The sequence below is a fragment of the Lissotriton vulgaris genome, chromosome 4_1 (genome assembly GCF_964263255.1).
Source record: "Lissotriton vulgaris chromosome 4_1, aLisVul1.2, whole genome shotgun sequence".
In the NCBI taxonomy this organism is placed as follows: domain Eukaryota; kingdom Metazoa; phylum Chordata; class Amphibia; order Caudata; family Salamandridae; genus Lissotriton; species Lissotriton vulgaris.
In genome coordinates, this window is record NC_141691.1 from 1,247,794,280 (window position 1) to 1,247,811,322 (window position 17,043).

General features: G+C 42.4%; 1 protein-coding gene across 8 annotated transcripts in view; it reads right to left on the reverse strand.

Annotated features, from left to right (window-relative positions):
• Window positions 1-17,043, reverse strand: part of SOCS6 (suppressor of cytokine signaling 6) — a 144,377-nt gene that overhangs the window by 29,512 nt on the left and 97,822 nt on the right. For 7 of the 8 annotated variants that reach the window (XM_086965443.1, XM_086965442.1, XM_086965447.1 and 4 more), the window contains one exon: window positions 11,977-12,021. The gene's annotated coding sequence lies outside the window, so the exon portion shown is untranslated. The remainder of the gene's footprint in view (window positions 1-11,976; window positions 12,022-17,043) is intronic. The other variant, XM_086965444.1, reaches the window with a different exon arrangement.

Genomic DNA, 17,043 nt, shown 5'->3' on the forward strand with positions numbered 1-17,043 from the left:
AGCACAGTGGAAAGCAATGGGCCCTGACCGTATTCCTTTAGAATTTTATAGAACATTCCGGAATGCCATACAGAAGGAGTTGCAGGAAGTGTGTCAACAGGCCTTTTCTGGTCAGGCACCCGATTCATGGTCTCAAGCTACTATAGTTATTTTTAAAAAGAAGAAGGCTGTCGAAATGGGTTCATACCGGCCTATTTCATTACTGAATGCAGACAATAAGATTTACTCAAAAATTCTTGCTAACAGGCTCAATGGTTTGATGTCAGGATTAGTTTCACCAAGTCAACATGGGTTTATACAAGGTAGAGATACCACAGATCATATTAGAAGAATAATATCAATAATGGATTGGGCTAAGGGTAGTAACTCATCCGTCGGCGTGGCCCTGTTGGACGCAGAAAAGGCGTTCGGCGGGGTCACGTGGCGTTTTCTATGGGCAGTTTTGGCTCGGAAGGGGTTCCCCCTTGAGTTCATTAAAGCTATACAAACGTTGTATATTCATCCAACAGCGACAATCCGGGTAGGGGGTCAAGTTTCTAAGATAGTCACGATAGCAAGGGGAACGAGACAAGGGTGTCCCTGTTCCCCGTTGCTATTTGCGTTATATATTGATCCTTTTATTACAATGATGGAGGCAGACAGAATAATTATCCCGGTTCAGATAAAAACGCAATGCCATAAAGTATACGCTTACGCGGATGACATAGCCGTGGTCACAGCTAACATTGCAGAGGCGCTTCCTCGAATTATCGAGGCTGCAGAAGTCTTTGGACGATGCTCTGGGTATAAACTGAATGTCGCAAAAACCCAGGTGATTCATTCACTGGCTGGTCGCCCAACGAACATGGTATTCGATTCCTAAGTAACACACTTAGGCATAAAGATTTCACCAAACGTTAAGGATATAGCTGCTAAAAACCTTGAACCGATCATTACCGTATCTAATAAAGTTCTGGAAAGAATCAATAATCTACATCTCCCTCTTTTTGGTTGCAGCAACGTTATTAAAATGCTTATTTTTCCCAAATTTTTATATGTTTTTCGCGCTATTCCTTTTCTAATACCTGCGGTCTTCTTTTCTCGTATAGAAAGAATGTGTTCAAGGTTTCTCTAGAGTTATCACTGTGCTAGGCGAGCTATGAACAGATGCATTTTGCCCCGGGATAGAGGAGGATGGGGGATCCCCGATTTTCAAATATATCATCTGATCACTATCCTTCAACATATGGGAGTGTTCTTGTTACCAATAGATTCAACCCCCGATTTTGCGGCTCCCTCAATCTACGAGATGCTTTTGGGACAAGAGGCTAAGCAATGTATTAATCGTATCATTGAGCCTAGTTACTTTAAAAAAACCAGGTTCAAGCCGGTTCTAGCTGCATATGTAGTATGGAGGAAAGTGAAAAAGAGGTTAGGCATAGGCCCGAAATTGAATATTTATACGCCGCTCCAAAATTGTACTTTGCTACCTGAAATCTTTCTAGATTCTGTCATGAAAAGATGGCATAATCTGGGAATAGGTTTGTTAGGGGATTTCTTTTTGGGGACGCAATTTATATCTTTTGAATGCCTTCAAGGGAAATATAACTCACCCCGTGGGGATTTTTTTAAAATACCTGCAGGTGCGTAGCTACTGTGATCGGATAAAAAATCAAAACGCAATCATATTACAGAAAGTTGAGATCATTGAGCTACTAAGGTCAGATGCAAAATACGCCCCCTTTATAATTTATTTTTGAATAATGTTAAAGATGATTTAGAATTCCACGAGTTAAAATGGGCAAATAAATTTGGCATTGATGGGGTCAATTTGACAAGAAGTATTGAAATAGCATCCAATGTATTATTTAATGGCCCTTTGAAGAGCCAGCATTATATGGCAATCTTTGGGCTTTATTATACCCCGGGGAAACTGGCAAAATGGAATACCAATAGGGGTACTAATTGTAATCGATGTGGTCAGCATGCTGCTGGCACACCTCACATGTTTTTTGACTGCTCTAAACTTAGCAATTTTATAAGGGAAATACAGACCTTCATTACGGGTAGCTTGGGCATCTCGCTGCAGCTCACAGAGACAATGGTCATTTTCGGATGGCAAGGAAATATGTTGACGGCTGCCGAGGAGGGTTTGGTATTTATTTGCATGGCCATGTATCGTTTATGCATCACATCTCAGTGGCTAGATAGTGATCCTCCAACTTTTATTAATTGGCAAACTAGGCTCCTCGCAACATACCATTTGGAAATGGCGCTATATAGGACGAAGGGCATCCGAAAAAAAGGCAAGGGAGTCAATTATGGGAGCCGATTACTAAGTGGTTAGGATCTTCGTTTTAGTTAATATGAGGATATGTAGAGAGGACTGATAAGATTTTGTGTTCCTGCTTGTTTCTGCAGTGTATTATTATTTACGATCCTGTATGTTTTTATGCTTTTTTTGTTTAATTGGCTGCCCTGATTTGATTAGCCTATTGTTTTATTTTAATATGTTTGTTAAATCATCTCCGATGATGTATGTATTTTGTGTGTTCTGTTTGCTGACAAAATAAAATTAAAAACATTTTTTTTAAAAAAGGAAATGAAGTTAAAAGCTATATAACTGGGTAGCTTAAAGCCCCCCCCTAGGTCCACCTAGATTTAGAGAGGAGGTGTCTAAGGAATAACTACTGTTAAGATAAAAGTATATGGTCTCATGTTTTACAATTTCCTGGCAAGCGGGTTCGTAAATAGTAAAAAGTAGTAGAGGAGTTCAAAATACACCATTAGTAGGAATTCATATTGTGGTTCTTGCTTTTGAAACTAAGAGTGTACGAGATAAGTACTGTGATGACTATAAGGTCAAATCTTTTTTTGAAATTTAATTGTTACGATCTCACAAAACTCTTACAGGATGGTGAAAAGTAGCAACGGGTAGGCAATGTTTGAATACACTCTTCTATGCACACTTATAACTGTATGAAGGAGTCTTCCTGGATATGATGTGCATCAGACTCTACTATTTGCTCCTTGGTTTGAGAAGAAAAGGGTAAAGGCTCATTCAAACACTCCACTCCAAACACCCATCATCTGAGACAGAGGTCTGAAAAGAGAGCCCTGTATCTCCACACACCATAATATACAATTGTATCAATTTATTGAGTTTCATATAGCGCTGGCAATACCCGTGGGTATCAGTGCGCTTTACATGAGGATCAGTGAATTACAAGTTACAAGTTACATATGTTTCAAAGGATAATCAAACATAGGATTAAAAAGCAGTGTTAAGGTAAATTCGTCAGAGGAGGGGGAGGAAGGAGACAAAACAGGGAGACTGGGAGAAACTGTGTCTAATGTCCGGCTGGGTAAGTGACGGCCAAGGGGAAGAACCAGGGCCACTCTCCTCTATAGCTGTCTGGCAACTCCACCGGGCGTTGGCCAGGTCTCAGCAGAAAGGCAAGCCATTCCGCATACCCTACTACGCACACTCTTCATCCGAGTGAAAAAAGTCTAAAAAGGAGAGGGCACTCTATCCACACACCCTACTACACACACCAGTCAATTGAGAGCGGGTTGAAAGGATAGGGCAGTCCTTCCTCACATCCTAGGACACACATCTGTCATCTGAGAGAGAGGTCTAAAAGGAGAGGCCAGTCCTTCGCTGCACGCTACTATGCACAACCACATTACAGAAAGAGGTCTTATCAGAGAGAAGTGGGAAAGGAGAGCCCAGTTCCTCCCCACACTCTACTAAGCACACCCATCATGACAGAGACAGGTCGCAACAGAGAGGTCAGTCGCTCCACACACCCTACTACGCACACCCGTAATCTGATACTGATCTGAAAGGAGATGCCAGTCCCTCCCAAAACAATACTATGCACACCCATCAACTGAGGGAAGTCTGAAAGGAGAGCACAGTCCCTTCCCCACACCCTACTAAGCACAAATATCATTATAGAGAGGGGTTGCCACACCCTACTACAGACACCCATCACCTGAGGGATTAATGACATCACAAAAAAGATTGCTGGTGATTTGTCTAGATATAAGAGTTACATATTCAATAGAAATTGTGTATTTGCTCAATTATTGTATCTGTTTAATACACACATTTTGCAAACTGTGAACCATATCCTATTTTGTTATAATAAAATTTTTTTTTTACTAAAATAATATCAGAACACAACATATATTATAAAGTCATTCTACCAGACACACAATCACAAAAAGAATGTACTTTAAAAAAAAATGAAAAGTTTAGTAACATTACAGTAAGGTGTAATAAAAATATCGGTCTTCCTTCTAAAAAAAAAAAAAAACCTTAGAAATTCACTGAAAACCCCCCCAAAAAGGTCCAAATAATGTTATACTTGGGTGAATTTCTCAGTGATAACATTAAAGTTTTGCAGCAAAAAAGAAAAAAGAAATTCACCAGTTATAGTTGGCAGCATTAACTAGAACTTGCACCCCCATTCACGGTTTATGACACCACTCATGACAAGTTCCATGAGATTATCTATGACATCACTGATATCTCAAATGACACTGACATCACTGAGGACCTCATCCAAGATTAGTTTTTCTGCATGTGGCTGTAAACTTGCTATGGCTTTTCTTGCAGTATAGTTCACATTAACAACCAACCACAGATATATTGAAAACATTAATTGAATACAGTGCAGCTGTTCAGGGCCTACCTTAGAGGTAACTTATATGTAAAAAAAATGAAGGTTTGGGCCTGGCAAGAGGGTTAGCTTGTTAGGTCGACATAAGTTTACATACAAGCTCTGAAGTGTCAGGCCTGAGACCTGTTTAAAGGGCTACTGAAGTAGGTGGCACAATCCGTGCTGCAGGCCCACTAGTAGCATTTAATTTACTGACCCTGGGCACACATAGTGCTATTTACTAGGGACCTTTAAGTAAATTAAATGCCAATTGCGGGTAAGCCAATGTTAACATGTTTTGAGTAGAGAACACATGCACTTAGCACTGATTAGAAATGGTAAAGTGCCCAGAACCCTAAAGGCAGCAAAAATTAAGTTTGCAATATAGGTCAGAAGGCAAAAAAATAAAGCGAAGCCATACCAGCTCTTACAGGAATGCTGATAAATGTTGATTGATTAAATACAATTACCAACTCAGCCACTAAAACAGATATAAGGTAAAGTCGCACACTATTGAACCATATCCTATTTTGTTATAATAAAAAAAAATTTTTACTAAAATAATATCAGAACACAACATATATTATAAAGTCATTCTCCCATACACACAATCACAAAAAGAATGTACTTTAAAAAAAAAATTTCAGAAATGAATTGAAAAAACTCAAAAAGTTTAGTAACATTACAGTAAGGCGGGGGTCTTCAAAGTGTGGGGCGCGACCCCCTGGGGGGCCGTGGAGTGATGGAAAGGGGTTCGCGCATTCCCGATCACACTTCTACCCGGGCCCATCTGACTACAGGGATTCAGCCCCCTCCTCCCCCGTAGTGTGTCTCAGCTCGAGCTGCTGTGACCTCCGCTGGGCTGTGTCTGCAGTCTTATCTCCAGCACAGCCCGGCACCCCTGAGTTTTTCACAGGTCGTTAACGACCATTTGCATATTTACATACCTTTTGAAAACTGGTTACTGAGGCTTAGGTTTTTTTTATAGTTCCAGTACCCCCTGGGCCCCAACTCAGCCTTTTCCATACATTTGTATTTTACATTTACTGCAATAGTGTGAGAATGCATTTCATGAAAAGAAATAAAAAGCAGAGTTGCCAGAAGAAAAAAATACCAGCCATTTCGCTTGTAACACCCTGTTTGCTACCTCTCACATTTTGTTTGCTTTATATACTTGCACAAGTGCCACCATTGCCTACGTAACGTTTGTTCTTGTGTTTGAGTGTCTGCCATTTATTGCAGTATTATACCTCTACTTGTACTTTGTACGCTTTTGTAACATGAACACATATCACTTTTTCCTCCTGTAATGTACCGTTTGCTACCTCTTGTATTTTGGTTGCTCACTATTGTCACTTTTGCCTCATGTAACTTAACGTTTGCTTTTGTAATTTGTTCACTTGTAATTTTCCCCTCATGTAACATTACTGTTCCTATTGTGAAGCGCTCTGACACCTTCGGGTAAAGTCCGCGCTATATAAAAACGCATAAATAAATACATTCGTACTGTGACTTTTCTGTCTTTGTTCCCTTTAATTATCAGTTATGGATCATTGAGGCAGCCCTAGAACACAATTAAAAGTGCTTTCTATTTAGATTTGCTGTTCCAAGTATGCACAGATGAGTGCTCAAATAGACAGCTTTAGGTGACTGCTTATTTTTGTACCGTCTGGGACATCAAAATAATGAGCAGGCAACCCTAACCATAGGACTGGAAGTATGTTGCAAGATCAGCATAATATTTATTTCCTCCACCCTCGATCCCGGATTAATGTCATAATAGCAATATTTTAACTTATATCTTAAACCCTACGCCGCCGTCAATAATATGTTGAGTTACGTCAATTGTCTGGAAATGCACCCTGCATTGAGAGAACTCACTTCTCATTCTCGCACTTCACTTTCACGCTCACCCTGCACTCACAGCGATCACAATGCACTCTCACTGATCACCATGCACTCACATCATTCACCCTCTCACCCTGCACGCACAGTGATCACTCTGCAATCACAATGCACTTGCGTTGTTCACCCTGTACCTCAGCCTGCAGTCACACTACTCATCTACACTCAGGTGACACCTCATTCACCTGCCCCCTCACTGCTCACTATGCAACTCGCTCAAAGAAGCCCATCATTAACCATGCATTCATTCACCCCACTCTGCACTTATATCCGCACCCAAATTCATATGGCCACCTCACTCACCCTGCAGTCACTCCTCTTTTCCTACTCCCGCACTGTTGCATCGCTCACCGTGCACTCACATGGGCACTCTTCTCATCAACAGAGGGCAGAGGGTTAATGTGCCTGCTACAAAGAATATGTACTATGCAGATCACAGAACTGAATGTGAGTAAACTATGCATAGCACTATAGAAAAAAAATGTTTGTCAGAAAGGTGCTACAGAGAGAGGAGGTGCATTGTTGGTGCCAATGCAACTTTAACCACCCACCCATTGCCTTGACTGTGCAGCCAATGACAATACCTATGCAACTACCAACCATAACACTGTACAAGTGTGACTATTTCAAGCCCCCAAAGCTATAGGAATGGCATGGATGTCAGGAGTTTATCGTTTTTAATGTATATTGAATTAATAAACAGCTGTTCTGCTTATCTCTAAATTACACAGACAGAGCAAATGTGGCAGACGGTCATAGTGCCTGTGTGCACAATTAGGTGCCAGTGCGGAGCACCGGAAACCACCTGCTCTAATTAAGCACTGGTGCTGAGGTAACAGGGGAGAGGGACATTTGTTCAAGGAGGTGTGAAAGAACAAAGTAGAGATGTGTAAGATGAATGGGGGGACTGGAGAGGTGCAAGATACAAATAGACAACAATTTGAATGGAGAGACTTGAGGTGAATGAGGAGTGCAGATGGGCACGGGAGGTGACGGGCCAGAGAGGCCATGAGATAAATGCGAGAAACTGTTAGAGATGAGGGCAGTGAAAGAACAGAATGGCAAGAGGTGATTAAGGGTGAAGTGAGAAGTTTAATGGGGAGAGTTCAGAAGTTGTAAAAAGGGGTGAAATAAAATGCCGGCAATATGAGAGCGGCATGGGTAAATTGCTTAACTCTGCACAAGACCGCCAGGGTTTTAAGGGACCCCTGCTGCTCCCGGCCAGGGCCAGGTGAGCTTCTAATGTGGCGGCATGTATTCCTGCGGAGTGGAAGGCCCATCACAAAAGTTGACTAGACATCTTTCTGATGTTAATTGCTCTATTTTGGTTATAAACTGGTACTGTGTTATTGTGAGAAAAAAATGTCAAAATAATGAAACAATTCTATCCCAAAATAACGTGGCATCACATAACATTATTTACATTTTCCTCTCACACAATTTAGTCACGCCTGTCGTGTAATTTGGTCCTCACCTGCCTCGTAATTCTAGTAGCCCTGCCTACAGGTTTAGAAATGTTTGTCAGGAGGGGGTCCTTACGACGGAAAATGTTGACAGGGGGGTTTCGGCACCCAAAAGTTTGAAGACCTCTGCAGTAAGGTGTAATAAAAATATCGGTCTTCCTTCTAAAAAAAAAAAAAAAAATCTTTGAAATTCACTGAGAAACCCCCCAAAAAGGTCAAAATATTTGGGTGAGTTTCTCAGGGATAACATGAAAGTTTTGCAGCAAAAAAGAAAAAAGAAATTCACCTGTTATAGTTAGCAGCACTAACTAGAACTTGCACCCCCATGCACGGTTTAGGACACCACTCATGACATGTTCCATGATATTATTTATGACATCACTGATATCTCAAATTACACTGATGACATCACCGATGGCCTCATCCAAGATCAGTTTTGCTGCATGTGGCTGTATAAATTGCTATGGCTTTACTTGCAGTATAGCTCACATTAACAACCAACCACAGATATATGGAAAACATTAATTGAGTATAGTGTTAAATCTATATACAACTGTTTAGAGAAAGCCAAATAGTAAATGCCAATTACAAAACAAATGACCTTCTATGGACAGCTTTCATCTGTAACACACTCCTGACACACTCCGAACCTACATTAAGAAATAAGCTTAATATCAGTAGAGAACCAAGTACTGTAAACAGTGCTTACTCGCTAGAGAGTTTACTTTATACCACACTGTTTGCAAACACTGAAACGTTCATAATAAATACACAAGACTAATAAAATAACTAAGAAGAGTGCACACTTAATAAAAAAAAGGACACTTCGCTAAAAATAACCGAGATCTGAAGGTGCGTAACATTTTATTACATGCACTGTTAATGCTATGTATGGTGAAAGCTTTAAAGTTAGCTCATCTTCTGAAGCATAATAAGCACATGTACATAGATTAGTACCTGGTGCACAGGGTTTCTTTTAGTTTAAGTAGAAATAGTCTTGCTGAGACTATTCTCTTCAATAACTGATTACAATACATAGTATGTAGAATCTTTGCCCTGCTGGAAACAATCTGCTGTACCAAAATACTTATGTGGACAATAGCGAGCACAAGTCTACTGTGCACAGTGTTACTCTTGAATACAAAGACTTATAACGTGTCAAATATCTCCACACAGCAATGGTGCATTAGGAGGACATGTATTTCTAATACTTACACACATTAGCTAGACCCAAACTGTACCAAATTATGTGGAAAAGTAATATGGTAGTAATCCGCAATATCCTAAACTATAAAAAAAAATGAGCACATTCACTAGATGATGTCAGTGATGTCATAAATGAGGCCCCAGAACAGGTAATGAGTGATGTCACAGAACATGTCATGAGTGATGTCATGTGCGAGATCATAAGCAGTGCATGACGGTGGTGCAAGTTTTAGTTGGCTAAAACTAGAACTGGTGAATTTCTGCGAGGTTTTATTTTAGCTCGAAACATCAATGTGGTCACTGAGAAAAATCACTTAACTATAACGTTACTTTAACCTTTGTTTTTTTTCAGTGAATATATTATATAGTTCACCATACATAGCTTTGACGGGGCAACTGGTAAGATGTTCAACACCATCAGATCCTGGTAATTTTTAGCAAATATGGTGTTTGACAGCGGTTTTATAAAGTATGATATAGATATATATATATATATATATATATATATATTGCGCTCAAACAACTCCAAGCAATCCAAGGAATTCAAGAAGACAGCACTCGGGGAGGTACCTTATCCACGAAGTAGTTTATTACTACAAGTTAGCCCACAGACGCGTTTCGGCAATTAGCCTTCGTCAATGTGTGTGTTTGCACACAAAACAACCGGTACATTTATCATTATCCACAGTGTACAGGGGTCACACCTCTTTGGTTGAAATCAACAGAGGACAAAAAACCTTACCAACTAATGCAGGTTCCATCTTGTAATGGATAAAGATACATCCTATACATTGCAATAGACGTTGGTACCATAATACAACAAACATTGTTAAACCTGCTGATAGGTTAAAACGCTTAGTTGGAGGTATGCAGTGTTAATGAACTACATTTACATCAATTCATATAGCCGTGGATCGGCAATGGTCCTCATAACAGGTAGAGGTGCATCACATTCCTTCTCAGAATTCTGTACAACTGTGGTTGAATATATAAACTAGAACATAGTGTATAGACTATAGAGTTCCGAAAAAAGAAAAGAAGAAAGAAAGAAAAGAGAAAAAAAGAGAAGAAAAGAAAAAGAGAAATAGAGAAGTGATTTAGAAAAGAACCTGAAAAGGTGCCATATGTGTCTCTTGTGAGTTTTGAGATTTTTTTAAAACGAACAATGGAAATACAGTTTCTAAATTCATCTTTGTAAACCATAGTTATTAACTCAAGCAGACATTACTTTCTTAAGGTAATTCACAGAAATACAAAAATCATAATACATGGTAGTTCATGATACAGTGGGACAATTGCACAGTTTGTTGGATCATTTGCCTAAATGGAAAACCATTTCTTCACCACTGTTCATCCCCCTAGGCCATTTGGTGGAGAGGTCTATGATATAGCGTGACTCAAGTCTACGTAAACGTCGCAGACGGTCACCTCCTCTGACATTACTCTTGATAGTATCAAGACCAAAGTATTGAAGCTGGCTACGGTCTCTATTGTGCTTCTCGGCAAAATGCAGGGCGACTGGATAAGATTGATCAGCTTTATCAATCGCTCTCAAGTGCTCTAAAATCCGCAATTTAAGCATGTTGACCGTGCTCCCTATGTAGCGGAGGCCACATGGGCAAGTCAAACAATAAACCGCCAGTGGTGTGCTGCAAGTTATGAATTGTTTGATCTGAAGTTTCCTGCCAGTATCAGGAATTTCTATAGACAAGACCCTCTTGCTCCCTGCACAAGCTTTGCACTTACCACATGGGTAAAACCCACTCATAGTTTTTAGAGTATTAGTTCTAGGGAGTGGTTTTTCTAGGTGGCTAGTGACTAGATAGTCTCTCAGGGACCTGGCTCTGTTAAAAGTGATGAGGGGGTGAGTGGGTAAGTCATCTTTCAGAGTGCTATCGGTAGTGAGGATATGCCAATTTTTGCGGAGCATAGCTCTAAGATCATTGGCTCCCGCAGAAAAGGGGGTTATCAGTCTGAACTTATCTTTCCCGCCAATTGGCGTCTTTGGAGTAGTTTTAGGTATCAACAAGGAGTCCCTGGGAATAGCTCTAACTCTTCTCAAGGTGTTGTTCAGTAGAGATTCTCCATATCCCCTAGCTTTAAACCTGTTCACACAGTCGACAGCTGCCACCTCGAAGTCCTCTAATCTTGAGCAATTCCTACGTAGTCGGAGCAACTCTCCGTATGGAATGCTCTTGATGAGTTGTGGGGGGTGGCTACTGCTGGCAAAGAGTGTGGAATTGCCAGCAGTAGTTTTCCTATGTAGGGCTGTGTGGATCTGGCAATCCTCTGAGGACACTTTTATATCAAGGTAGTGTATAGATATAGATATAGATATAGATATAGATATAGATATAGATATAGATATAGATATAGATATAGATATATAGATATATAGATATATAGATATAGAGATATAGAGATATAGAGATATAGAGATATAGAGATATAGAGATATAGAGATATAGAGATATAGAGATATATAGATATATAGATATATAGATATATAGATATATAGATATATAGATAGATAGAGATAGAGATAGAGATAGAGATAGAGATAGAGATAGAGATAGAGATATAATATATATAGATAGATAGAAACTAACTGGGTAATATGAGGTGTACAAGTCCAGCGTTTTCTCAAGTAGGCATCTTGTACCTTTCTGTGCCTTAAATAAGGAAAATAAGTTAATCCATGTACTTTACATTTCACAGAAAATAATCATTTTTATTAAATAACAAAAATGTAGTACCTTACTCTTGTAAAAACATGTCTTGCGACTCCATCTTTTTCAACACTACAGAGACAAGAAATAACAAGATCCAGGATTTGTTTATTATGTATTGATCTACACAGTTTTAAATAGTACACAACTAAAACAACAAAAATGCACTTCAAAGAGGTTTAGTACAAAAAATAGAAAATTGTTGAAGTTTCAAATAAACTTAGAATTAAAAATTCAATTCCACTGTATTCAATGTTTCAGTAATTACTAAAATATATGAGCAGTGTGCCTCAAAGTACTTTAATAACCAGCCGCTTACTCTAAAATACCAAACTGAAGCAAGTTAAATCCCCAGATTAAATTTCTAAGACTTTTTTTTAAATAGGTAAACTTCTTTAGTCTAATTCGAACTATGAAAAACAAAAAGCATACTCCTAGGCATTAGAGTCTCTAATGTCATCTTGCTACCCCCAATGCAATACATTCATATAAGTGTTTATGTTTTATATGTCACTGATTTTTAGTTTTTTTTGTTAAAGATAAGTTAGGGTACTTTACTCCGGTTTCCATACAAATCATCAGAAGAGACAAAATGGTTATGAACGAAAACCTATAAAATCATCAATAATTGCTATTTATGATAAGATGCATAATCATAGCCCACCAAACATCTTTCAATGCTCACAATTTCATGTCACAGGTACATAACTAACATCACTGATAACACATTGCCACTGACTAAAGTAGGTCAAAATCCCTGCACCCCAATGATTACTCAAATGTTGCTTACAAGCAGCAGACTGGTTGCTGTACAAGCCCTGTAACCATACCCCTGGATCCCAATTACTTTAGCTATGCCCAGTAGAAACCGGTATTGGACCTATGCAACACTCCCTCTGCTTGCAAAGCAAGACAATCAAATAATCTTCATTGCATCCAACAACCCATTTCATTAAAGAGAAAATGCAGAACGAAGTAAGGATGTATTTGAGAAGTGCAAAAAATAGCAATAATTTGGACTTCAGTGATATCAGTGTCAAAGTAATAATGATTTTATCATTTAATGATGTCTGCTAGGTGTTTCCCCATCAGCGCGGAGTCCTATAGTTTTAAACTTGGGGCATGTCACACACAAACCTTTATAACTTTTTTTCCACAAAAGGTTAACTGGTCAAGCTTTTCAACTACTCCCCTCCCCCAACCCCCTCCCCCACACGTAAAGGATTCTAAAGGTGCATATGGTTGGGGGAGTCCCCTGGTGGGAAGCGAGATCAATTGCAAACCCGTGAGGTAACAGTGGAAATAAATATTGAAAAGGGGACAATGTTTTCATCTGTAAGATTTGCCAATCTACAACAAGCATTTGCAATGCAACAGGTCTCGCATCAGTTAGAGTTAGAGCTTTTGGCGTTGCAAATAAGAATGCAACCCAATAGCTCTAATTTTCAGTAATGCAAAACCTAACTATGCCACTATGGCACAAAATGCACACACATTTGACAGAACAATGGAAGTATGTAGTTGGTAAACAAAAAATATGTGATTACGAACTAGGACATAGAGACAACACATAAAAAAAAAGAAAAATACAACATTATAGAGGGTCGGAGTATACTTAATTATTAAAGAGAATCGGAATGTCAATTCGTCAAAGGCAGAACAGAACGCAGAAAAAGAAAATCAGAATACATTCAATATATAAGCAGATGTGAATGTGTGTTCACACAAACAAATATCTATAAAAGAGGAGAACATTGCTCTCTCGTTTTCACAATAATGAGACCAGTGGCAAAAAACAAAACCATGGGTCTATCCTGCCTAATGAACAGGTTACTTACTTTCGGTAACCATACATCTGTAAGAAACAGTAGTTAGTGTTAGATTCCTTACCTTAGAATATCCCCAGGCGTCAGATTGGATCCGGAAATTTTTGCGTAGCAGTACCCTTGCACGTTGGTAGGCGTTGTCCGCGGCTCCGTGTCCGTCGTCAGCACTGTGATGACGTCGCAGTACTTAGACGCCGCTCCGCGTGCTGACGTCAGTTCTTAGACACAGCTTTTACGCGCCAGAAACGCAGAGCCATGTTAAAAACCAACACTGGTGCCATTGAAACTAGGGCCCTGAAAAGGGGATGACCTTAACCCTAGATATCTGTTCGCAGAACGGGGAGGATGGGTGGGGCGGTAAGGAATCTAATACTAAGTGCTGTTTCCTACAGATATATCGTTACCGAAGGCAAGTAACTTGTTCATCTGAAAGAAACAGGTTAGTATTAGATTCCTTACCTTAGAATAGATACCTCAGGAATACCAACCCCGGTGGTGGGTCTGCGAACCAATAATCACACCAGAAGGTCCTGGAGGACGGAACGGCCAAAAAAGCCATCCGTCCGGACTTGGCTGTCCAGGCAGTAGTGTCTTGCGAGGCCCACGTAGCTGTCTGACAGATGTCCTGCAAGGGGACTCACCGGCTCAAAGAAGTGGTAGCTGCCGTGGCCCGAGTGGAATGGGCCCTCAGCCGAACAGGAGGCTCCTTCACCAAGGAGTAACAAGACTTGATACACAAGACGACCCACCGAGAGATGGTCCGCTTGTGCACCGCCCGTCCCTTCTTAGCGCCACGTAACCAACAAAGAGTTGGTCATCCACCCGGAACTGGCGTGTGCGATCTAGATAGAACGAAAGCGCACGTTTTGGGTCCAGACGGTGGAGCCACTCTTCCTCTTTTGAGGGGTGCGGTGGCGGAAAGAATGTGGGCAAGGTGAGAAGACTGCCCGATGTGGAAGGCCGTGACAACCTTGGGCACGAAAGAGGGTCTAGTCCGCAACACAACCTTGTCCGGGTGGACAGAAAGGAAAGGAGGTTTGGATGAAAGAGCCTGGAGCTCACTCACTCTCCTGGCAGAGGTGATGGCAACCAGGAAAGCAGTCTTCAGAGTAAGAAGGTGGAGAGGACAGTTGTGAAGTGGCTCAAAGGGAGCGCACATCAGATAGGTAAGAACAAGGTTTAAGTCCCACTGAGGCATCACAAACGGAACACAGGGAAACATGTGCGTGATGCCTTTCAGAAAACGAGATACAATAGGGGACTTGAACAAAGATGGTTGATCAGGCAGCCTTAGAAAGGCTGAAAGGGCAGATGGTAGCCCTTGATAGTGCCCAGAGCAGAGCCCTGCTGGGCAAGAGAAAGAAGGAAGAGAAGAACCTCAGAAAGAGGGGCAGAGAGAGGATCGACAGCCTTTGCTGTGCACCATACCACAAATGTTGTTCCACCTGTAGGCGTAAACAGACTTTGTGGAGGGACGCCTGGCTGCCAGAACAACATTACAGACTTCAGGAGGCAAGTCAAATGGCCTCAACTGTCGCCGCTCAATCTCCAAGCATGGAGGTGGAGACTGGACAGGTTCGGGTGGAGGACCGTCCCTGCTGCTGCGACAGTAAGTCAGTCGACTCCCCCTGTTCCACTGCCTCTTCAGGAGGACCTTCTGAGTAGCTCGGATACCAGTACCTTCGAGCCCAGTTTGGAGCCACAAGGATGACTTGGGCCCGGTCGAGTCTGATCTTCTTCAGCACTCTGGGCAGAAGTGGTATAGGCGGAAAGGCGTACAACAGACCGCAACTCCGCTCGCTTCGAAAAGCGTCTCCGAGCGAGTGCAGTCTTGGAAATTCCAACGTGCAGAACTGATGATATTGCGCATTCTCTTCGGTGGCGAATAGATCTTACCAAGGCTCTCCCCACTGCCGAAAGAGGCCTTAAGCCACGTCCGAGTTCAGACGCCATTCATGATCCATCATGCACCTGCGGCTGAGTTCGTCCGCCCTGGCGTTCAGAGAACCTGCCAGGTGTTGAACCACCAGGGTCACGCCCTGATGTTCCAGCCACTGCCAGCGGCGCAGAGCCTCCTGGCATAGGGTCCACGACCCCACCCCGCCCGGTTTGTTGCAGTACAACATGGCGGTGGTGTTGTCTGTGAACACCTGCACTACACTCCCCCGGACAGAGCGGAGTGTAGTGCCTTCAGTGCTAGACTAATCGCCCGCAGCTCCAAAAAGGTTGATATGGAGCCGGGACTCCGCCGGAGACCAGAGGCCTCTGATCTCCGCCTCTCCCATGTGGCCTCCCCAGCCCCGGAGGGACGTGTCCTTCACAACTACGTGCTCCGGTTGGGGAAGGGAGAGGGATCTGCTGCTGAGCCAATCGCAGTCCGTGAGCCACCACTGCAGCCGTCTCACAGTGCCCTCCAAGATCAGGACATGGTCGGACCCACTGAAACTTCAGGTCCCACTGCAGAGCCCGCATCCGCCATCGGGCGTGATGCACCAGAAGGATGCAGGAGGCCATCAGCCCCAGAAGCCGCAGCGTCAACCTGACCAAGACTCGGGATAACGGCTGAAAGATCGTCATTATAGCCTGAATATTCCGAACCCGCTGTTCGGGAGGATAAACCCGAAACTGCGCCGAGTCGAGAACCGCTCCGATGAAGAGGAGCTTCTGGGAAGGGCACAGGTGTGACTTCAGCACATTGATGGAGAAGCCCAGCTGGTGCAGGAGGTCTGCCGTCGTCTGGGAGGTGGCTGAGGACTTTCCGGGGCGAGCCCGCCTTCAACAACCAGTCGTCGAGGTAGGGGAAGACTGAAACCCCCAACCTGCGCAGATGAGCTGCGACCACCGCCATCACCTTCGTGAACACCCGTGGGGCGCTGGTAAGGCCGAAGGGGAGCACAGTAAACTGAAAGTGCTCGTGGCGTACCGTGAACCGCAGGTAGCACCGGTAGGACGGGGATGTGGAAATAAGCGTCCTGCAAGTCCAACGCTACCATCCAGTCTCCTGGGTCCAGGGCAGCTAAGACCTGAGCCAGTGTCAGCATTTTGAACTACTCCTTCCAGAGGAAGCTGTTGACGTTCTGTAGATCTACGATAGGGCGTAGGCCCCCTTTGCCCTTCATGGGTACCATAAAGTAGTGGGAGTAGCAACCACACCCTACTTCTGGCCCAGGAATGCGCTCGATGGCCCCCTTGGCCAAGAGGGCCGTAACTTCCTCCTGCAGAAGTCGCAAGTGATCCCCCGACACGCCGTGGTATTGCGGTGGCATGG